Below are 24,406 nucleotides of genomic sequence, written 5' to 3'. Positions count from 1 at the left end.
GACTGGTGGGAAACCTACTGCGAGCAGAAGGATGAAAGTACTGGCTCACTATTTTCAGCCGCACCCACCTGGGATTCGTTCCGGGATGCCATCAAGGAGCAGTACTACCCTGTCGGAAGCTATGAGGATGAATACATAAAGTGGACCACGCTGCGGCAGGGAAGGGACCAAGATGTGCCGGAGTTCACCAATCTTTTCCATACCCTTCGCACAAAGTTGGGTATCAAGGATTCGGAGCAACATTTGATACTCAAATACCGTGGCTGCCTGCACAAGTACATCCAGGAAGAAATACAGTTCCTAAACATCCCCTCGCTCGGCGCAGCATACCGGTATGCCGTCAAAGTCGAGCAGAAGTTTAAACAAAAGAAGCGAGACTTTGGATCTGCGAATCCAAAGCAGGGGAAAGGTGCCCCTAAACCACAGAACAAAGGACAAAGCCAAGGCGGGACAGCCCAAGACAACCAGCTGAAGCTGCAAGCAAAGAGCAACGCCGCGAAGCCGAGAAAGGACACTGGAAAATGGTGCGAGTTCCATAAGAGCTCCACTCACAACACAAGTGAGTGTCGGGCCAAACAGTCACTGGTGGCTGAGCTAAAGGTTTCAGAATCAGATGCATGTTCCGACTCTGAGTCAGAACCCGATAAGGGGTATGAAAAAGGGAAGCAGATCATTGATGCGGATCCCAGCGCCACTGTTGCTACCGCAAAGATCCAGAAAAATGAACCCGAAGATCCAGAGGAGGAGGAGCGTCTCTTCCACTCCCAGATGTGGGTCAAGGGCTCCCCGATACAGTTCATTGTTGATAGCGGGAGTCAAAAGAACCTCATTTCGGCAGAGGTCGTGAAGCGGTTGGGCTTACCGACCACAGCACATCCACAACCATACACCATTGGGTGGCTTTACCAAGGGCGAGATCTTCGCGTGAGCCAGCAGTGTCGCCTTCCATACAACATCAAGCCCTTCACGGATGAGGTATTGTGTGACATTGCTCCCCTTGAAGTTTGTGATGTATTACTAGGACAACCATACTTGTGGAAGCGACATGCTGTGTATGAATCAAGGCCCCGTGCTGTTATTATTACATTGGGAAATAAGTTGTTCAGGATACCAGAGGTACCACCACCTGCCGCCATCTCTTTGATTACTGCAAAACAATGCAGTAAGATCATTTCCAAAACCAGGAAATTTGTTTTCCTGATGATACGCCCTCAAGGGAAGAAGAAGACAGTGGCCGCGGCCTCCAAACGAGGTCCCTCTGCACGGCAGCTACAAATGGACAAGATTGTGGAGGAGTACAAAGACATCTTCACCTCCCCGGCAGGGGTTCCTCTGCACTGTCAAGTCAAGCACTCCATTGATCTGACCCCAGGTGCGCCGCTACCCAATGGACCAATTTATCGGCGCTCCGTTCTGGAGAACAATGAAATCAAGAGGCAGATTCAGGAGCTCCTACAGAAAGGTCACATCCGTCCGAGTTCTTCGCCCTGTGGGAGCCCGATAGTGTTGGTACAGAAGAAGGATGGGACGTGGAGACTCTGTATTGACTATCGGGCGCTGAACAAGATCACTGTCCGTAATAGGTACCCGATCCCGCGGATTGATGACCTCCTAGACCAACTAAAGGGGGCGAAATATTTCAGCAAGATCGATCTGAAGTCAGGATATCACCAGGTACCAATTGAACCCTCAGATGTGTGGAAGACTGCCTTCAAATCCAAGGAGGGCCTCTTCGAATGGTTGGTCATGCCTTTCGGATTGACGAATGCTCCTGCAACCTTTATGAGGCTAATGGATGACATCTTGCGGCCATTCACCAACTCCTTTGTAGTAGTATACTTGGATGACATTCTGATCTTCAGCCAGAGTTGGGAAGAGCACCTCCACCACATCCGACAGGTTCTCCAAACACTGCGGCAACACAAGCTATGTGCCAATTTGGAGAAATGCACTTTTGGCATGACCGAGGTCCAGTATCTGGGATACATCATTGATGAACAGGGGGTGCATGTCGATCCAGCCAAGGTCCAAGTCATTCGGGATTGGCCCTCTCCAACCACTCTAACAGAGCTCCGCAGCTTTCTAGGTCTTGCCAACTTCTACCGCAGGTTTGTGTTGGGATTTTCTCATATTTCTTGGCCCTTGAGTCAAGTCACCAAGGGCGGGGCGAAAGCAAAATTCTTTTGGTCTGAATCTCAACAGAAGGCATTCAGGGAGTTGAAGGATCGCCTCTGCACGGCACCAGTGCTCGCGTTACCAGATTTACAACAACCATTTGAGGTCGAGACAGATGCCTCTGACTATGCTATTGGGGCAGTCCTTACTCAACATGGACATCCAGTGGCATATCACAGTGAAACACTTTCAGACACAGTCCGGAAGTACCCCACTTATGATAAAGAGATGTATTCCATTGTACAGGCCTGCCGACAATGGAAGCATTACATTTTGGGGAAGGAAACGGTCATCCACACAGACCACCGACCTCTGCAATTCATACAGACCCAAGGGAAATTGCAGAATGATCGCCATCAGAAGTGGTCTACATACCTGCAACAGTTTCACTTGAATATCAAGTATAAAAAGGGCAGCACCAATAATGTTGCAGATTGCCTCAGTCGACCACCGATCATGGCGCTAACCACCGTGCTCAACTCTTGCGGGCACGAGACTTCTGATTGGCCACTTCTCTACAAAAGCGACCCAGAATTCGGCCACACATACCAGACACTCTTGGAGGGTCGGCAGGTTGCAGATTTTCACCTCCAGGATGCCCTATTATGCCACCTCGGTCACCTTTGTGTTCCTTCAAGCGAGCGTGCCAAGATGATTTGGGAAGCACACTACAGTCGGGCTGCTGGGCATTTCGGGGTCGAGAAAACAGTGGCAGTACTGCAAAACTATTTCTATTGGCCGAATCTTCGACAGGATGTTGGGAAGTACATCCGATCATGTACTGCCTGTGCCATTGCCAAACCGACCATTAAGAAGCAAGGCCTCTATACCCCGTTGCCTACCCCTAGTCGACCTTGGGAATCCATCTCCATGGATTACATGTCAGGCCTTCCTTCCACTAAGCATGGAAATGACTGTGTTTTTGTGGTCGTCGACAGGTTCTCAAAGATGGCCATTATGATGGCCTGCAAGAAGAATATCACAGCAGAAGCCACTGCTAAACTCTTCTTTGAACGAGTGTGGGTGCACTTTGGGATCCCACAGTCTATCATCTCAGATCGGGACAGTCGGTTTCTCAGCACATTTTGGTCCAGTCTCTGGTCAATGCTGGACACCAAACTCACGAAGTCCACAGCCTTCCATCCTCAAACTGATGGCCAGACAGAGGTTGTCAACAGGATGATTGTGCACATTCTGCGCATGTATAACTCAAAGCATCCACGCACATGGGACGAGAGCCTCCCCTATGTTCAGCACAGCTACAACCGAGCTCTTCACAGCTCCACTGGCCATAGCCCTTTCAGGTGGGTTTAGGATTCCAGCCACTATGCCCCATTGATGTGGCCATGCCACTTGCAGCTACTCACATGAATTCAGCTCATGTCCAGTCCGAAACAGATAAGGCCACCAGCTTCATTGAGCGCATCCAACATATTCGCCAGCAGGTCCATGACATTCTTGAGAAATCAAATGCCAAGTACAAGCAGCGACATGATCAACACCGGGTGCCACACAAGTTTCAGGTGGGCGACAAAGTCTGGTTGCATTTGCAAAAGGAACGCCTTACTGGAGCCTATCGGAAATTGAGACCACTTCGATATGGTCCTTACACCATTACTAAGGCTATGGGAGACAATGCATTTGAGCTCAGCATTCCCCCATTCCTTGGCCTGCACCCAGTGTTCAATGTGGACCGCCTTCGGCCATACTTTCCACCATTGCTAGACACATCCGACATTGCAGAACAGCTCAAACCCACAGAATTAAATCCAGATTGCATGGAACAAGCTGCAACTGATCGGATCATGGACACACAGATCAAGAACACTCGCCAACAGCATATCCAACTGTATCGAGTTGTCAAAGCAGGCCAACTCCTTCAGCAGGGCAAGTGGCTCACCAGGGAACAAGTTCAGCAGAGGTTTCCTCATCTCATGGAGGAGCTCAACGCAATGGGGACCATTGCTTCCTAAGGGGGGAGGAATGATCCAGGTGGATATTGGTGGCCACCTGCCAGGTCCACCTGGACCCCCACCATTGTCTTTCTCAGCATTTTCAGTTTCCTTAATTGTAGCACATTTTACTATTTTTAGCAGTTTTTCGGGTCCTGAACTTTCGGAGCCGTTTTGAGGCCCTAAACGACGTTTTTTTGGAATTCTGGGACGACCAAGCCCTATTGTTGCCTCCCAAAGTGGTAGTACTCGGATAGATCTTTCTAACGAGCTATCGTACGCGTCAAACGGAGATCGTATGCCAAAGTTACGACCCCGGGAAATTGATGTACCAATTTACCCAAACGGGGCCCACAATTTGGCGTTTCATCTTCTAGGGTTAGGTTTCGGTATGTGAAGGGTTTTCCATTGTTTCTCAACAATAAATAGGCCTTCGAGCCTCATTGTAATACAGTTCAGAGGCATGTAGCCATCACATCTCTTCTCAGAGATAAGCTACCATCGCCCTAGCTAGTTTATTGCCATTTCTGTTTGTAAGCATATGTCAGTATTTTCCATTAATGAAATGAAGTATTATTTCCGCTGCATCTTTGTGTATATGGTTATCTCTGTAATTTGTTGCGTTCCTGTTTAAATCCGGATCAGTGGTATCAGAGCGGTCTGCTTTTTCTCTGTTTTTCTTTGCATGTCCCCAACAAGGTCGGGATATAAGGAGTTAGGGCTTGAACTGGTTGAACCTTTGCAAGACCAGCCTCGCAAATCCCGACGGCCTCCCATGGCGGACGAGAAGAAAGACGAGGGGGCAGGAGATCCCATCAAAATCTTGCTCGAAGAAGCGCTCGAGCGACAACGGAACGCGATGATGGACAGCTTTGCGCAGATCCTTCAGCGGCTACCCAGAAGCGGCGCATCGGCTTCCAGCAGCTCCTCTGGAAACGCCACACCCTTTAAGGTACAAGTTAATTTTGAAATCCCCATATTCGAGGGTCAGATAGACGCCGATGCCGTAGATAAATGGTTAAATCTGCTAGAGGGTTATTTTTCTGTTCATGAATTTTCGAGTCGGGAAAAGATTGTTTTTGCTCTTCTCAAAGCAGCCCCCCACGTCAAGGACTGGTGGGAAACCTACTGCGAGCAGAAGGATGAAAGTACTGGCTCACTATTTTCAGCCGCACCCACCTGGGATTCGTTCCGGGATGCCATCAAGGAGCAGTACTACCCTGTCGGAAGCTATGAGGATGAATACATAAAGTGGACCACGCTGCGGCAGGGAAGGGACCAAGATGTGCCGGAGTTCACCAATCTTTTCCATACCCTTCGCACAAAGTTGGGTATCAAGGATTCGGAGCAACATTTGATACTCAAATACCGTGGCTGCCTGCACAAGTACATCCAGGAAGAAATACAGTTCCTAAACATCCCCTCGCTCGGCGCAGCATACCGGTATGCCGTCAAAGTCGAGCAGAAGTTTAAACAAAAGAAGCGAGACTTTGGATCTGCGAATCCAAAGCAGGGGAAAGGTGCCCCTAAACCACAGAACAAAGGACAAAGCCAAGGCGGGACAGCCCAAGACAACCAGCTGAAGCTGCAAGCAAAGAGCAACGCCGCGAAGCCGAGAAAGGACACTGGAAAATGGTGCGAGTTCCATAAGAGCTCCACTCACAACACAAGTGAGTGTCGGGCCAAACAGTCACTGGTGGCTGAGCTAAAGGTTTCAGAATCAGATGCATGTTCCGACTCTGAGTCAGAACCCGATAAGGGGTATGAAAAAGGGAAGCAGATCATTGATGCGGATCCCAGCGCCACTGTTGCTACCGCAAAGATCCAGAAAAATGAACCCGAAGATCCAGAGGAGGAGGAGCGTCTCTTCCACTCCCAGATGTGGGTCAAGGGCTCCCCGATACAGTTCATTGTTGATAGCGGGAGTCAAAAGAACCTCATTTCGGCAGAGGTCGTGAAGCGGTTGGGCTTACCGACCACAGCACATCCACAACCATACACCATTGGGTGGCTTTACCAAGGGCGAGATCTTCGCGTGAGCCAGCAGTGTCGCCTTCCATACAACATCAAGCCCTTCACGGATGAGGTATTGTGTGACATTGCTCCCCTTGAAGTTTGTGATGTATTACTAGGACAACCATACTTGTGGAAGCGACATGCTGTGTATGAATCAAGGCCCCGTGCTGTTATTATTACATTGGGAAATAAGTTGTTCAGGATACCAGAGGTACCACCACCTGCCGCCATCTCTTTGATTACTGCAAAACAATGCAGTAAGATCATTTCCAAAACCAGGAAATTTGTTTTCCTGATGATACGCCCTCAAGGGAAGAAGAAGACAGTGGCCGCGGCCTCCAAACGAGGTCCCTCTGCACGGCAGCTACAAATGGACAAGATTGTGGAGGAGTACAAAGACATCTTCACCTCCCCGGCAGGGGTTCCTCTGCACTGTCAAGTCAAGCACTCCATTGATCTGACCCCAGGTGCGCCGCTACCCAATGGACCAATTTATCGGCGCTCCGTTCTGGAGAACAATGAAATCAAGAGGCAGATTCAGGAGCTCCTACAGAAAGGTCACATCCGTCCGAGTTCTTCGCCCTGTGGGAGCCCGATAGTGTTGGTACAGAAGAAGGATGGGACGTGGAGACTCTGTATTGACTATCGGGCGCTGAACAAGATCACTGTCCGTAATAGGTACCCGATCCCGCGGATTGATGACCTCCTAGACCAACTAAAGGGGGCGAAATATTTCAGCAAGATCGATCTGAAGTCAGGATATCACCAGGTACCAATTGAACCCTCAGATGTGTGGAAGACTGCCTTCAAATCCAAGGAGGGCCTCTTCGAATGGTTGGTCATGCCTTTCGGATTGACGAATGCTCCTGCAACCTTTATGAGGCTAATGGATGACATCTTGCGGCCATTCACCAACTCCTTTGTAGTAGTATACTTGGATGACATTCTGATCTTCAGCCAGAGTTGGGAAGAGCACCTCCACCACATCCGACAGGTTCTCCAAACACTGCGGCAACACAAGCTATGTGCCAATTTGGAGAAATGCACTTTTGGCATGACCGAGGTCCAGTATCTGGGATACATCATTGATGAACAGGGGGTGCATGTCGATCCAGCCAAGGTCCAAGTCATTCGGGATTGGCCCTCTCCAACCACTCTAACAGAGCTCCGCAGCTTTCTAGGTCTTGCCAACTTCTACCGCAGGTTTGTGTTGGGATTTTCTCATATTTCTTGGCCCTTGAGTCAAGTCACCAAGGGCGGGGCGAAAGCAAAATTCTTTTGGTCTGAATCTCAACAGAAGGCATTCAGGGAGTTGAAGGATCGCCTCTGCACGGCACCAGTGCTCGCGTTACCAGATTTACAACAACCATTTGAGGTCGAGACAGATGCCTCTGACTATGCTATTGGGGCAGTCCTTACTCAACATGGACATCCAGTGGCATATCACAGTGAAACACTTTCAGACACAGTCCGGAAGTACCCCACTTATGATAAAGAGATGTATTCCATTGTACAGGCCTGCCGACAATGGAAGCATTACATTTTGGGGAAGGAAACGGTCATCCACACAGACCACCGACCTCTGCAATTCATACAGACCCAAGGGAAATTGCAGAATGATCGCCATCAGAAGTGGTCTACATACCTGCAACAGTTTCACTTGAATATCAAGTATAAAAAGGGCAGCACCAATAATGTTGCAGATTGCCTCAGTCGACCACCGATCATGGCGCTAACCACCGTGCTCAACTCTTGCGGGCACGAGACTTCTGATTGGCCACTTCTCTACAAAAGCGACCCAGAATTCGGCCACACATACCAGACACTCTTGGAGGGTCGGCAGGTTGCAGATTTTCACCTCCAGGATGCCCTATTATGCCACCTCGGTCACCTTTGTGTTCCTTCAAGCGAGCGTGCCAAGATGATTTGGGAAGCACACTACAGTCGGGCTGCTGGGCATTTCGGGGTCGAGAAAACAGTGGCAGTACTGCAAAACTATTTCTATTGGCCGAATCTTCGACAGGATGTTGGGAAGTACATCCGATCATGTACTGCCTGTGCCATTGCCAAACCGACCATTAAGAAGCAAGGCCTCTATACCCCGTTGCCTACCCCTAGTCGACCTTGGGAATCCATCTCCATGGATTACATGTCAGGCCTTCCTTCCACTAAGCATGGAAATGACTGTGTTTTTGTGGTCGTCGACAGGTTCTCAAAGATGGCCATTATGATGGCCTGCAAGAAGAATATCACAGCAGAAGCCACTGCTAAACTCTTCTTTGAACGAGTGTGGGTGCACTTTGGGATCCCACAGTCTATCATCTCAGATCGGGACAGTCGGTTTCTCAGCACATTTTGGTCCAGTCTCTGGTCAATGCTGGACACCAAACTCACGAAGTCCACAGCCTTCCATCCTCAAACTGATGGCCAGACAGAGGTTGTCAACAGGATGATTGTGCACATTCTGCGCATGTATAACTCAAAGCATCCACGCACATGGGACGAGAGCCTCCCCTATGTTCAGCACAGCTACAACCGAGCTCTTCACAGCTCCACTGGCCATAGCCCTTTTCAGGTGGGTTTAGGATTCCAGCCACTATGCCCCATTGATGTGGCCATGCCACTTGCAGCTACTCACATGAATTCAGCTCATGTCCAGTCCGAAACAGATAAGGCCACCAGCTTCATTGAGCGCATCCAACATATTCGCCAGCAGGTCCATGACATTCTTGAGAAATCAAATGCCAAGTACAAGCAGCGACATGATCAACACCGGGTGCCACACAAGTTTCAGGTGGGCGACAAAGTCTGGTTGCATTTGCAAAAGGAACGCCTTACTGGAGCCTATCGGAAATTGAGACCACTTCGATATGGTCCTTACACCATTACTAAGGCTATGGGAGACAATGCATTTGAGCTCAGCATTCCCCCATTCCTTGGCCTGCACCCAGTGTTCAATGTGGACCGCCTTCGGCCATACTTTCCACCATTGCTAGACACATCCGACATTGCAGAACAGCTCAAACCCACAGAATTAAATCCAGATTGCATGGAACAAGCTGCAACTGATCGGATCATGGACACACAGATCAAGAACACTCGCCAACAGCATATCCAACTGTATCGAGTTGTCAAAGCAGGCCAACTCCTTCAGCAGGGCAAGTGGCTCACCAGGGAACAAGTTCAGCAGAGGTTTCCTCATCTCATGGAGGAGCTCAACGCAATGGGGACCATTGCTTCCTAAGGGGGGAGGAATGATCCAGGTGGATATTGGTGGCCACCTGCCAGGTCCACCTGGACCCCCACCATTGTCTTTCTCAGCATTTTCAGTTTCCTTAATTGTAGCACATTTTACTATTTTTAGCAGTTTTTCGGGTCCTGAACTTTCGGAGCCGTTTTGAGGCCCTAAACGACGTTTTTTTGGAATTCTGGGACGACCAAGCCCTATTGTTGCCTCCCAAAGTGGTAGTACTCGGATAGATCTTTCTAACGAGCTATCGTACGCGTCAAACGGAGATCGTATGCCAAAGTTACGACCCCGGGAAATTGATGTACCAATTTACCCAAACGGGGCCCACAATTTGGCGTTTCATCTTCTAGGGTTAGGTTTCGGTATGTGAAGGGTTTTCCATTGTTTCTCAACAATAAATAGGCCTTCGAGCCTCATTGTAATACAGTTCAGAGGCATGTAGCCATCACATCTCTTCTCAGAGATAAGCTACCATCGCCCTAGCTAGTTTATTGCCATTTCTGTTTGTAAGCATATGTCAGTATTTTCCATTAATGAAATGAAGTATTATTTCCGCTGCATCTTTGTGTATATGGTTATCTCTGTAATTTGTTGCGTTCCTGCTTAAATCCGGATCAGTGGTATCAGAGCGGTCTGCTTTTTCTCTGTTTTTCTTTGCATGTCCCCAACAAGGTCGGGATATAAGGAGTTAGGGCTTGAACTGGTTGAACCTTTGCAAGACCAGCCTCGCAAATCCCGACGGCCTCCCATGGCGGACGAGAAGAAAGACGAGGGGGCAGGAGATCCCATCAAAATCTTGCTCGAAGAAGCGCTCGAGCGACAACGGAACGCGATGATGGACAGCTTTGCGCAGATCCTTCAGCGGCTACCCAGAAGCGGCGCATCGGCTTCCAGCAGCTCCTCTGGAAACGCCACACCCTTTAAGGTACAAGTTAATTTTGAAATCCCCATATTCGAGGGTCAGATAGACGCCGATGCCGTAGATAAATGGTTAAATCTGCTAGAGGGTTATTTTTCTGTTCATGAATTTTCGAGTCGGGAAAAGATTGTTTTTGCTCTTCTCAAAGCAGCCCCCCACGTCAAGGACTGGTGGGAAACCTACTGCGAGCAGAAGGATGAAAGTACTGGCTCACTATTTTCAGCCGCACCCACCTGGGATTCGTTCCGGGATGCCATCAAGGAGCAGTACTACCCTGTCGGAAGCTATGAGGATGAATACATAAAGTGGACCATGCTGCGGCAGGGAAGGGACCAAGATGTGCCGGAGTTCACCAATCTTTTCCATACCCTTCGCACAAAGTTGGGTATCAAGGATTCGGAGCAACATTTGATACTCAAATACCGTGGCTGCCTGCACAAGTACATCCAGGAAGAAATACAGTTCCTAAACATCCCCTCGCTCGGCGCAGCATACCGGTATGCCGTCAAAGTCGAGCAGAAGTTTAAACAAAAGAAGCGAGACTTTGGATCTGCGAATCCAAAGCAGGGGAAAGGTGCCCCTAAACCACAGAACAAAGGACAAAGCCAAGGCGGGACAGCCCAAGACAACCAGCTGAAGCTGCAAGCAAAGAGCAACGCCGCGAAGCCGAGAAAGGACACTGGAAAATGGTGCGAGTTCCATAAGAGCTCCACTCACAACACAAGTGAGTGTCGGGCCAAACAGTCACTGGTGGCTGAGCTAAAGGTTTCAGAATCAGATGCATGTTCCGACTCTGAGTCAGAACCCGATAAGGGGTATGAAAAAGGGAAGCAGATCATTGATGCGGATCCCAGCGCCACTGTTGCTACCGCAAAGATCCAGAAAAATGAACCCGAAGATCCAGAGGAGGAGGAGCGTCTCTTCCACTCCCAGATGTGGGTCAAGGGCTCCCCGATACAGTTCATTGTTGATAGCGGGAGTCAAAAGAACCTCATTTCGGCAGAGGTCGTGAAGCGGTTGGGCTTACCGACCACAGCACATCCACAACCATACACCATTGGGTGGCTTTACCAAGGGCGAGATCTTCGCGTGAGCCAGCAGTGTCGCCTTCCATACAACATCAAGCCCTTCACGGATGAGGTATTGTGTGACATTGCTCCCCTTGAAGTTTGTGATGTATTACTAGGACAACCATACTTGTGGAAGCGACATGCTGTGTATGAATCAAGACCCCGTGCTGTTATTATTACATTGGGAAATAAGTTGTTCAGGATACCAGAGGTACCACCACCTGCCGCCATCTCTTTGATTACTGCAAAACAATGCAGTAAGATCATTTCCAAAACCAGGAAATTTGTTTTCCTGATGATACGCCCTCAAGGGAAGAAGAAGACAGTGGCCGCGGCCTCCAAACGAGGTCCCTCTGCACGGCAGCTACAAATGGACAAGATTGTGGAGGAGTACAAAGACATCTTCACCTCCCCGGCAGGGGTTCCTCTGCATTGTCAAGTCAAGCACTCCATTGATCTGACCCCAGGTGCGCCGCTACCCAATGGACCAATTTATCGGCGCTCCGTTCTGGAGAACAATGAAATCAAGAGGCAGATTCAGGAGCTCCTACAGAAAGGTCACATCCGTCCGAGTTCTTCGCCCTGTGGGAGCCCGATAGTGTTGGTACAGAAGAAGGATGGGACGTGGAGACTCTGTATTGACTATCGGGCGCTGAACAAGATCACTGTCCGTAATAGGTACCCGATCCCGCGGATTGATGACCTCCTAGACCAACTAAAGGGGGCGAAATATTTCAGCAAGATCGATCTGAAGTCAGGATATCACCAGGTACCAATTGAACCCTCAGATGTGTGGAAGACTGCCTTCAAATCGAAGGAGGGACTCTTCGAATGGTTGGTCATGCCTTTCGGATTGACGAATGCTCCTGCAACCTTTATGAGGCTAATGGATGACACCTTGCGGCCATTCACCAACTCCTTTGTAGTAGTATACTTGGATGACATTCTGATCTTCAGCCAGAGTTGGGAAGAGCACCTCCACCACATCCGACAGGTTCTCCAAACACTGCGGCAACACAAGCTATGTGCCAATTTGGAGAAATGCACTTTTGGCATGACCGAGGTCCAGTATCTGGGGTACATCATTGATGAACAGGGGGTGCATGTCGATCCAGCCAAGGTCCAAGTCATTCGGGATTGGCCCTCTCCAACCACTCTAACAGAGCTCCGCAGTTTTCTAGGTCTTGCCAACTTCTACCGCAGGTTTGTGTTGGGATTTTCTCATATTTCTTGGCCCTTGAGTCAAGTCACCAAGGGCGGGGCGAAAGCAAAATTCTTTTGGTCTGAATCTCAACAGAAGGCATTCAGGGAGTTGAAGGATCGCCTCTGCACGGCACCAGTGCTCGCGTTACCAGATTTACAACAACCATTTGAGGTCGAGACAGATGCCTCTGACTATGCTATTGGGGCAGTCCTTACTCAACATGGACATCCAGTGGCATATCACAGTGAAACACTTTCAGACACAGTCCGGAAGTACCCCACTTATGATAAAGAGATGTATTCCATTGTACAGGCCTGCCGACAATGGAAGCATTACATTTTGGGGAAGGAAACGGTCATCCACACAGACCACCGACCTCTGCAATTCATACAGACCCAAGGGAAATTGCAGAATGATCGCCATCAGAAGTGGTCTACATACCTGCAACAGTTTCACTTGAATATCAAGTATAAAAAGGGCAGCACCAATAATGTTGCAGATTGCCTCAGTCGACCACCGATCATGGCGCTAACCACCGTGCTCAACTCTTGCGGGCACGAGACTTCTGATTGGCCACTTCTCTACAAAAGCGACCCAGAATTCGGCCACACATACCAGACACTCTTGGAGGGTCGGCAGGTTGCAGATTTTCACCTCCAGGATGCCCTATTATGCCACCTCGGTCACCTTTGTGTTCCTTCAAGCGAGCGTGCCAAGATGATTTGGGAAGCACACTACAGTCGGGCTGCTGGGCATTTCGGGGTCGAGAAAACAGTGGCAGTACTGCAAAACTATTTCTATTGGCCGAATCTTCGACAGGATGTTGGGAAGTACATCCGATCATGTACTGCCTGTGCCATTGCCAAACCGACCATTAAGAAGCAAGGCCTCTATACCCCGTTGCCTACCCCTAGTCGACCTTGGGAATCCATCTCCATGGATTACATGTCAGGCCTTCCTTCCACTAAGCATGGAAATGACTGTGTTTTTGTGGTCGTCGACAGGTTCTCAAAGATGGCCATTATGATGGCCTGCAAGAAGAATATCACAGCAGAAGCCACTGCTAAACTCTTCTTTGAACGAGTGTGGGTGCACTTTGGGATCCCACAGTCTATCATCTCAGATCGGGACAGTCGGTTTCTCAGCACATTTTGGTCCAGTCTCTGGTCAATGCTGGACACCAAACTCACGAAGTCCACAGCCTTCCATCCTCAAACTGATGGCCAGACAGAGGTTGTCAACAGGATGATTGTGCACATTCTGCGCATGTATAACTCAAAGCATCCACGCACATGGGACGAGAGCCTCCCCTATGTTCAGCACAGCTACAACCGAGCTCTTCACAGCTCCACTGGCCATAGCCCCTTTCAGGTGGGTTTAGGATTCCAGCCACTATGCCCCATTGATGTGGCCATGCCACTTGCAGCTACTCACATGAATTCAGCTCATGTCCAGTCCGAAACAGATAAGGCCACCAGCTTCATTGAGCGCATCCAACATATTCGCCAGCAGGTCCATGACATTCTTGAGAAATCAAATGCCAAGTACAAGCAGCGACATGATCAACACCGGGTGCCACACAAGTTTCAGGTGGGCGACAAAGTCTGGTTGCATTTGCAAAAGGAACGCCTTACTGGAGCCTATCGGAAATTGAGACCACTTCGATATGGTCCTTACACCATTACTAAGGCTATGGGAGACAATGCATTTGAGCTCAGCATTCCCCCATTCCTTGGCCTGCACCCAGTGTTCAATGTGGACCGCCTTCGGCCATACTTTCCACCATTGCTAGACACATCCGACATTGCAGAACAGCTCAAACCCACAGAATTAAATCCAGATTGCATGGAACAAGCTGCAACTGATCGGATCATGGACACACAGATCAAGAACACTCGCCAACAGCATATCCAACTGTATCGAGTTGTCAAAGCAGGCCAACTCCTTCAGCAGGGCAAGTGGCTCACCAGGGAACAAGTTCAGCAGAGGTTTCCTCATCTCATGGAGGAGCTCAACGCAATGGGGACCATTGCTTCCTAAGGGGGGAGGAATGATCCAGGTGGATATTGGTGGCCACCTGCCAGGTCCACCTGGACCCCCACCATTGTCTTTCTCAGCATTTTCAGTTTCCTTAATTGTAGCACATTTTACTATTTTTAGCAGTTTTTCGGGTCCTGAACTTTCGGAGCCGTTTTGAGGCCCTAAACGACGTTTTTTTGGAATTCTGGGACAACCGAGCCCTACTGTTGCCTCCCAAAGTGGTAGTACTCGGATAGATCTTTCTAACGAGCTATTGTACGCGTCAAACGGAGATCGTATGCCAAAGTTACGACCCCGGGAAATTGATGTACCAATTTACCCAAACGGGGCCCACAATTTGGCGTTTCATCTTCTAGGGTTAGGTTTTGGTATGTGAAGGGTTTTCCATTGTTTCTCAACAATAAATAGGCCTTCGAGCCTCATTGTAATACAGTTCAGAACAGTTCAGAGGCATGTAGCCATCACATCTCTTCTCAGAGATAAGCTACCATCGCCCTAGCTAGTTTATTGCCATTTCTGTTTGTAAGCATATGTCAGTATTTTCCATTAATGAAATGAAGTATTATTTCCGCTGCATCTTTGTGTATATGGTTATCTCTGTAATTTGTTGCGTTCCTGCTTAAATCCGGATCACTCATGAAAATGATCATGAAATATTTCACATGTGAAGGTAGGTATTTAAGGATATATAAGTAGAACATGAAACTTCTGCTGCATTTCATTGGTGTACAAAAAATCAATTTGTCTTATTACTTGTACAAAAGTTTGATCAAAATGGCAGAAAAGGTACAAAAGCAAGGGGAGAATCACTACACTAGTTTGTTTCATCATGGCCTAGTGAAAGTGCTAGTTTGTCATCAATTAGCACAAGAGAATATGTCTCGGGACCATTTTGCAAGTTCAGCTTTTCCTCCATCTTCTTCAACTAGGTCTAGTGATGAAACAACACCTTCAAGCTTGCTAGTGCAGCAAGAGATTGCTTCTTCAAGAAAACCAACCAAGAGGAAAGATAGGGCAGAAGGGTCTCAAACTTATTCCAGAGGTGATAGGATTGTGTTTGCTCAAGGGATTTTTGAAGGGGCCAAACCTACAACAGGTAAAGAGACAGTTTTCTCACAACATGAGGAGTCCTCTCATCCAGGTACATGTGTCAGCTATGGAGAAAGGATTTGAGGGAAGAGTTAAAGATTACATCATCAGGGATAAGGAGGCCGAAATCAAGAGATTGGAGTAAAAATTGGTAGAGGAAAATGCTCTAATAGCATGCCTGCAACAAGAGAATATGCACCTAAAGGTGAACCAAATGATTCAAGACAAACAAGCAACTACTTCAAGGAAGGAAGATGTAAAAGGAAAAGAAGTGGTTGAAATGGAAGTGTCAAAGGGTAAAGGAAAGAAATGTGCATCAGGGAGACCAAGGACTAGAGCATATAAAAGAGCCTTTGAGCTAAAAAGATAGGTTTCTCCACCAAAAGAACAGATTATGGTAGATGGCCTAATCATTAGAAAAATCAATGAAGATAGGGTTTATTAGCTTGATAAGCTAAATGGACACCTGGAGCAGCTCCTCAAGAAGGCAAACATGAAAAAAAACTTGGAGAGGCATATGGCTATGCACTATTATACAAGAAACAAAGTATCTCAAGTTAGAATCAAGCATTCGAAGAGCAAACTCAAGGAAAACCTAATTGGTCAAAAGGGCAAGGAGAAGCTTGATTTACTTCCCGAGGCATCCCTCATGGAATATCATATCCTATTACATATTCACTCAGCAATTTTGAGGAGATGTGGAGAAAATTTTTTCATTTCCAAAATCTTGGTGATTTTTGACTGTTTTAAAAACATAGGAAAATTTATAAGTGCAGCGCCTTAGCGCTACACTTTCATCTCAGAGCTACAAATGATGAAAGCTTTATGTCCCTGGATAGATTTTCCCGAAGGAAGTCAAATATCATTTTTGGAAGTAGTTCAACACACTGGTGAAGAGAAAAAGTAAAAAAAAGGGTGAAAAAGACACTTTCTTCCACTGTTATGTAGCAGGTGCTGCGCTTATAGAGTCACCTAGAGATAATTGATTTTTGAAGGCCTTCATTTGCTCCATTTCCAAAAATTTAAGTTGATCTTGAAACTAGACAGAAGCTTCTAGTTGAATGTTCTATTACTTTTCAAATCTAAGCTCTAGAAGACCTCCAAAATATTCCTGCAAGGTGGCTCTACACTTATAGGTGAAAGCATTATGCTTATAGCCAAATGCGCTACACTTATACTTGTAGTTGTCTTTTTCACTTCAAGTTCACCAGATTTTGGTTTTATGATGTAATTTGGATATTTTAAACACTTGATGATGTAATTATTGAGTTAATAGGCATGCTAGGTTATTTTTTGTGTTTAATTAAGCCTCATAAAGGTAGAAAATCTCAAATAAAAGTCCAAAAGAGGAGTTTATGTTTGACCTTCTTACTCTCTCTTGTTGGTTGAGAGATTCTTGGTAACTGTTCCACCACTTAGGGATTCTACTCATGAAGGTGGGTAAATGGTTGTTTTGAGTCTATATGTATGATTTCTCATTCAGTGAGAAGGGTTGGACTTTTGTGGAGAGACTTGTACCTTATGTTTTCTTATAGCTAATCAAGGAGCAGTTGCAACTATTTTTTAGGAATACTTGTTCAGTGAGTCTATGGTGTTAGTTTCCTTTGATATTAGTTTTTAATTTATGAAATCATCTCTCTTTACATGATTTTCCTTCTTCTTATGGTTTTCGTTACAATCATATAGACATAATTCTTAGATTTAAGCTTTGTTTATGTGGAAAATCATGTTTGTGTTTCTCTTCTTCTATTATTAATGAATTCATGATTATACATGCTTATTATGATTTCTTAAAATCTTAGACCTATAATACATTGAATAAATCTTAAGTTCAACATAAAAAATTGTTATCTAGATCCTCTTTATGCCTATTACTACACACTTGATACCTCAACCTAATTGCCTGCTCTCATCCCTAGTCTAGCAAAATAAAAACCCTAAATTCTCAAATACTCAAATAATACTTATACATCTAGCCTAAAATCCATTTCTTTTCAATTATTCATTGACAAATCCTTAGAGAGATCCCTCTCTGGTTCAATAGGGCTAGCTATTGAACTAAAAATGGTTCAAGGTTACCTATTTTGATCTCCTCCTTGACTTGGGACATTGTAGAGGTTAATTGTTGGGTAGCAGAAGCCCCGTGTAATGGTTTTGTGGCTGGAAGTCCACAATTTTGGGTAAAAGGGTGGTAAAGGTTCCTCGAAGTGCGTAGAGCATGTGTAATGGGTTAAGGCTAAGAGTAGTCTGCCCAAAAATATTAGAGATTAATCTAGAATGTGTTGGCTTGTTCATGGTCCGCAGACCATGGAAATGTATAAATAGAGTAAGGTTGTAGGCTTAGATTTTAGTTTTTTTTTGGGTTTTGGATCTTAATTTTATGGGTTTATGAAGGAAATATTCTCTTTGCGTCTGTAAGTCCAAGTCAAGGGTGTTGGTAGATAGATAGAGGCTTTACAGCTATGTGTGCAGAGGCCTGGTAGAGTCCATAGCTGTGTGCGTGGACCCCTGCAGCTGAGTGCGTAGGGCGTATCTACCTGTATGGAGTAAAGAGATTAATAAAGATAAGTTTATTCTGAAATATCATATATCTATTTGCAGATCTGAATGTTTATGTTGTTGTTATGGTTTTTATGACTCTATTTATGAGCGCGCACTCGGTTTAACTGTTAAATGTTTGCTTAAAGACCTTGAGAATTAGATCTGATCTATAATAAATCCATATTAATAATAAGATTCGAAAATAACTAGCGTGGGTCTACGCGAAGGACAGATCTCTGTGCAGAGTAGTGTAGAATGGTTCGTGACCTTCCAGACCACATCGAGACATCCCAAGGGTGTAGAAACATGGTTCCAGTACCCTCCCATACCACCTCGGGTGAGACTTCAGTTCGCGCTCCGTGAATTGTTGCTGAAAGCGCCGGTAGTGCAAGGATTTGTTCGGCTAAACCACTTCTAAACCTGGGTCAGGCCCCTTCAAGCCAACAAATGGTTCCATTGCCAGGGCCTACAGCTGTGCTCTGAGCTCCCCCAACACAATTGTTGCTCTGTCATCAGCTCCTTCAATGCACCTATAGTGACATTGCACGCCAGTTCGCTGCTGTCAAGAAACTCTTTCTCCAAAGTCTTTACGGTCTTTGAATTTTTGCGTGTACGTGGAAATTCCTTGATGCGCGGCCTCTTGGCTTGGGTTGATTTTGTGGGAAGGTCCATTCATTCTTGTATCTCTGTTTCCCTCTCCATGTCCTATTCCGAGCACATTTCCTGATCTTCCATGATCTCCTCGGCGATTACTTCCTTGGTTGCCTCCAGCTGCGAAGCTGCCTTTTGCCCTTGACGTGTCCTTTTCGCGAGTTTAGTGAGTCACAACTGGATTTCTTTCTTTCGCTGTGGTGCTGCCATTCTTTATAATGCGGCCATGTCCAGGGTGCGCCACTCCGGGGGTCATGCTACCAATACTTCATAAATTGCATCGTCCGTTGCAATGAACAAAAGCTTTACCCATGTTTACTATGGATCCTTCCGTGCTCGGATATATTGGTTATGCATGTCTGCTTTAAACTCGGCTGTGCTTTACAAATTGTTATATATTGTTGGGGATAACCATGGTCTATGAGCGATCCCTGTCCGGATACTTGCCTCCATGAATATCCAAAATACCTTTATCTCACGAACTCTTGTGGCATCCTTTGTAGCCCAGAGCGAGTTATACCGTACTGCCTCAGGTAGGTGCTTCTGGATGCTGGGAAATTGGCTACCCTATGGCAGTTCTCCTGCAACCAGAAGGATTGATAGTAGCAACCATGAATAATGGAAAGTCTTACCTTTCTCCCGTGCTTCCTTACAATTTGTCAAAAATTCATCGGATAAAAACTGTGCCCAGTTGAATTGCACCCCTTTTGCACACTGTTTCGCAAGCACAATGACAGGGGTTGGCACCTCATCTGCCGGAATTTCCTCATGAGTTTACTATCCAGTATCTGGGTGGCGACTCACACCCCTCGGTCTTTGATGCTTCTATGACATACCTGCACTTTCACTTTTCCAACTTATATTTCGCCTTCATTGTTTCTCCGAGACCCACATCGCTACTTGTTCTGGCTATGTCTGTGGGGTCATTCCCTTTAATAGGTAGGTGGGTAATTTGGTGTACTAAGTCGGCCATAATGGGAATCGACTCTTCCAACCAGATATATCCAACATGTCCAGATATAGTAACTGTCGGATAACAAAAATGGTGATGGTCACGTGGTGATAGTGGGGTATCCACCTCAAATTGAGTAATCCTGCCTTCTCCACACCCCGTAACCACTTTCACGACAGTAGTTTTTCTTCAGCCAATTGGGGGAACTTCTCGCTATCCACAAGATCCCAATATTCGAACTTGATACTCGGTACTTGGCCAAGTGGCAGACCATCAAACCTTATTTCATCTGGGAGAAGCGGGGTCCAAAGCATACTTTTGGCAGTGTCCAGGTCCTTTGGTATCTTGGTCGTCTCACTCCATGGAGAGAGATATGGTGGTAGCATAGTTTGGAAAGCATCCTCTTCTTCCTCATCCCGTGCTTCAGTCTGAGTGATTAGGGCTTGCAAGTCTTTATCGTCCTCCTCCAGTTCAGTGGTGATTGCTTTACCTTTGTCAGTGACCGATAATTTACTGAGTCTCGGTGATGCCTAGACTGGCCCCATATTCTGCTTGTCCTTCCGGGCTGCGGTGTGCATGGGGAGTTCGGAACCTCTGGGGCCACAGCCACTGCCTCTAGCTCTTCCTGGGTCGGGTATAGTTATTCCAGGAACCATGCTTGGGTTCTTGCCATGGTACTCATGGGATGTCTGGTAGTTGGGTGCTTGCTAGTATTTGCTCACTCAAATCTCCAATATTCCATTGTCGTCCACGGGTTTTTATAGGAACACATGAATTTGAATGTAACCTTTCCCTCCAGTTTTAGTTCATTAATGTCTTCTTGGCAACATATGTTTTTGTATCTAGCTTGGAACTCCTATCTTAATGACCCACCACCCGCTCCTTTCTACCATAACATGAACTTCTTGTCAAGAATAGTGGCATTAATGGTCACCTCCCAATGTGAGGAGGAACTTGCAAGGTTCTCTCCAAGAAGTGTGGTCTAATTGATAAAGCAGCGCATTCCCCTGATACCACCACCATCCACACCATCACCCACCTCACCTACATCAAACACTTCTTCACCTACCCAATCCCTGCCACCGCCGAGGGTTGGAATGGCGAGTGCAATCAAGTTGCTTGTATGTAGAGGCGTAGGAAATGAGGAACCAGATCAATTCTTGTTCATGGTAAAAGTAGTATGGGAAGCCAAAGGTGTTACAGATGATAACCTCAAAAAGGCTACTTTGGTGAGCATGTTGCAGGATCGCACATTGACGTGGTATATAAAGTACTCTAGCGATCACCCGAATGCGAGAATAGCGGCGATTCAGTATGCATTGAACAAAGAATTCAACCGGCCAAAATCAGAGATGTAGTCGATTATTGGGTTCAAAGAAATCGTGATGCTGCTTGGTGAAACCCCGTGGGATCTCGATCAGATATTGAAGGGTATGATCCGTGAGGCCAACATGATGTTGACAGATGCACATCACCGCACATGGTTTGTGGCATGTTTGACACCACATCTGAGGACGGCGTTGTCACAGCAAAATATCTCAACCCAAGCTGAAGCCTTAGAGATAGTGATGAGGTTGCATGAAACCCCAATACATGATCTAGGGTTGGGAGTTCAACAAATCCACGCGCAACTGCAAAACCTATGCTTAGAGATGCAGAATTTGAAGCAAGATAGGGCGCCCCAACTGGAGATGCGAGAAGAAGTATGGTGTATCAAATGTAAAGGCCAAGGCCATGATAAGGATCATTGTCCAATATTCACGAATTGTTTGACAGTGGGGGGACCAATGCCATTGTGACCAGAGGCACAAGTGGGGCCAAGCGCAATGCCCGCCCTATGGTGCACAATATGTCAAGTGGGAGGAAAGCATGCCACAAACAACTTTCATCTATTGCAGAAAGTGATACAACCCCCCTAACAACTATTTTTCAATTTCTGTAGATCAATGGGCCATGACGAACGAAATTGCTAAAGTTATGAGTTCCTGATAGATCAGACATCTACTTACAGAATGTAGACGGAGGCGCGAGGTCAGGATCCAGCTGCAGCAATAGCACATAGTGGATTCCAGGGACGCGAACGGGGACGAGGAGGAATGGGACCTCGACGAGGGCGTGGACAGTTAATTTGCCACAATTGTGGAGAATTGTGGCACTACGTGCATGATTGCACGAACCCGACTAGAACATGTTGCCCATACTATTACCAATTTGATCATGAAGCACTCGATTTCCCCACACTAATTGTACACATGTAGGAAAAAGGGGTGCTTCAGGCTACTCTGACTCAGAACGTCCAAATGATGAAGGCTGAACCACACGAAGAGGACCCTAACGTGAACCTGGTACTTAGAAGCGATGCCACTATAGGATAAGATAAGGGGAAGCAACCTGAGGATGAAACATGGGTTCGCAAGGCCCCTACAAAGCAACTTGAGTTTGATTTGGAACGCGCGAAGGAAACATTTATGGAAGCTAAGAAGAGCTTCGTGGAGGTCTCTACTTGACGTAGCAAGGACGAAACTGAGTTAGAAATGGATCCTTCTATGCTAACTACCTTTTTAGAGACATGCATGAAGCTACTATGGGACAATAAAGTAGTTAAGGGATTGCAAGAGTTGATAGCTAGGTGTGCGGAGTCAGGTGAACGTGCATGGTTCAGAAACTAGGCAAGCATGCTTTGCGCACCGCACGGGAAATGCGGCTGACTTCCCAAATTGGTGACTATGAGATGGATCAGGTCATTCTAGATTTGGGGTCAGATGCAAATGTGCTACCTAAACAAACCTGGGAGCACATGGGCAGGCCTACACTACAATGGTCTCCTATTCAGTTATGGATGGTAAACCAACAGAAGATATTGCCTATGGGGAGACTGCAAGGAGTCATGGTAGACATTGAAGGTGCGAGCACACAAACAGATTTTGAGGTAATAGAAATTATGGATGACAGTAACCCATATCATGCATTGTTAGGGATACACTGGGCCATGGATATGAATGGGGTCATCAACCTAAAGAAACGAAAAATGATATTCGAGAAAAAGTCTCTCCGCATAGTGGTTCCACTAGACCCAACCGAAGGGGCGTGCTACATTGAGCCTGTGCGTGATGAGGACAGTGACGAGGAACTAGACTATATCTACTGGCTCACAACGCAAGATCAAGATTGGGTGAATCTGACAGTGGACGGAAGAATATCATGGGAACGTGACCGTTCCTGCACGTCAGATTCAGATGAAGAAATTGAGCACTGGAAAAACTGATTGCATGAGGTAACAACGCTAAACTGTAATATGATGGTTAGATCACTACGCCGCGTAACTTGTAATGCCTCTACCAGGCCTCTGCGCACATAGCTGCAGAGCCTCTATCTATCTACCAACACCCTTGACTCAGACTTACAGACGCAGAGAGAATATTTCCTTCATAAACCCATAACTTAAGATCCAAATCCCAAAAAAACTGACCTCTAACCTTAGAGCCTTGCTCTATTTATACATTCCCATGGTTCGTGGACCATGGGTAGGCTGACTCATTTTCTATTATTTTACATTATTTTCAGGTGGACAACTCTTTGACTCAACCTCTTACATTTCGAGCTCCGCGTACTTCACGGAACTTTTACAATATCATTACCCTAAATTACGGGCTTTAAGCCCCAAAACCATTACACGGGGCCTCCACTACCCAACAGGCCCCCAACACAATCATCGTGACTCGTCCTGAGTCACTTATCGGTGCGGAAATATGCGCTGCCAAGGCTTCGCAGTCCACCATCCCTGTGAGTGACGCATTACTTTCTGCTACTCCCTCTTTGTCTCCTGCAACACTTCTTCAAGTTCTAGCACCATTGCCTCTACTAGTTCGCGCAACCGATGATGCTCATTCTACTCTGCTCGGTTAACACAGAGCACCCCTTCATAGGATTTCAGCTCAAGCTGGGGTGCCACATACGGGAACTCTTTGTGCCCATGCATTAAATCTTCAATTTATAGTCTACAATATGCACTGTTTTCTGCAGCTTGTGTTGCATTTTTGCAAGAATGATGTTGTTGTCCGCGAGATCCCAATCTTCAGAGTGCATTAGAGATGAACTGTTAACTGCAATTTCATCATTTGTCTCCATATTCACAGTCTTTCCATTTTCTTTTATGGCTCGCCGGCCAGGCCATGGGTTAGGCAGCGGCATCTGGACCATTTCTGCTTCGTGTCCACAAATTTCCAGTACATCCCCTATCGATGGTGCGGCACCTGCGGTTATCAACACCACACTATCCAAAAAGTCCTACATCGTCATTGGCCATATTACAACCCCTGGGCTTACTACTTTAGTGTCAATGAGCAATAGTTCCATACTGGTGGAAAGGCACAACAGCTTACTTCTCTTGAAACCATAGATCATTTGGTGGATGCCTCCCTATGATTTATAAGTTTTGTGAAATTCAAATTTAGCAGTTCCCTCCTTTTCTAGCACCGCACCACAGGTAAGGTAATAGCAGGACGGGCTACTATGACAGAGGATGCAAGTGGCCCAAAAGTGACTAT

The sequence above is a fragment of the Pinus tabuliformis genome, chromosome Q (assembly GCF_031772625.1).
Source record: "Pinus tabuliformis cultivar Carrire ecotype Pingquan chromosome Q, CPIR1, whole genome shotgun sequence".
Taxonomy (NCBI): domain Eukaryota; kingdom Viridiplantae; phylum Streptophyta; class Pinopsida; order Pinales; family Pinaceae; genus Pinus; species Pinus tabuliformis.
Note: the sequence above shows the minus strand (reverse complement) of the source record.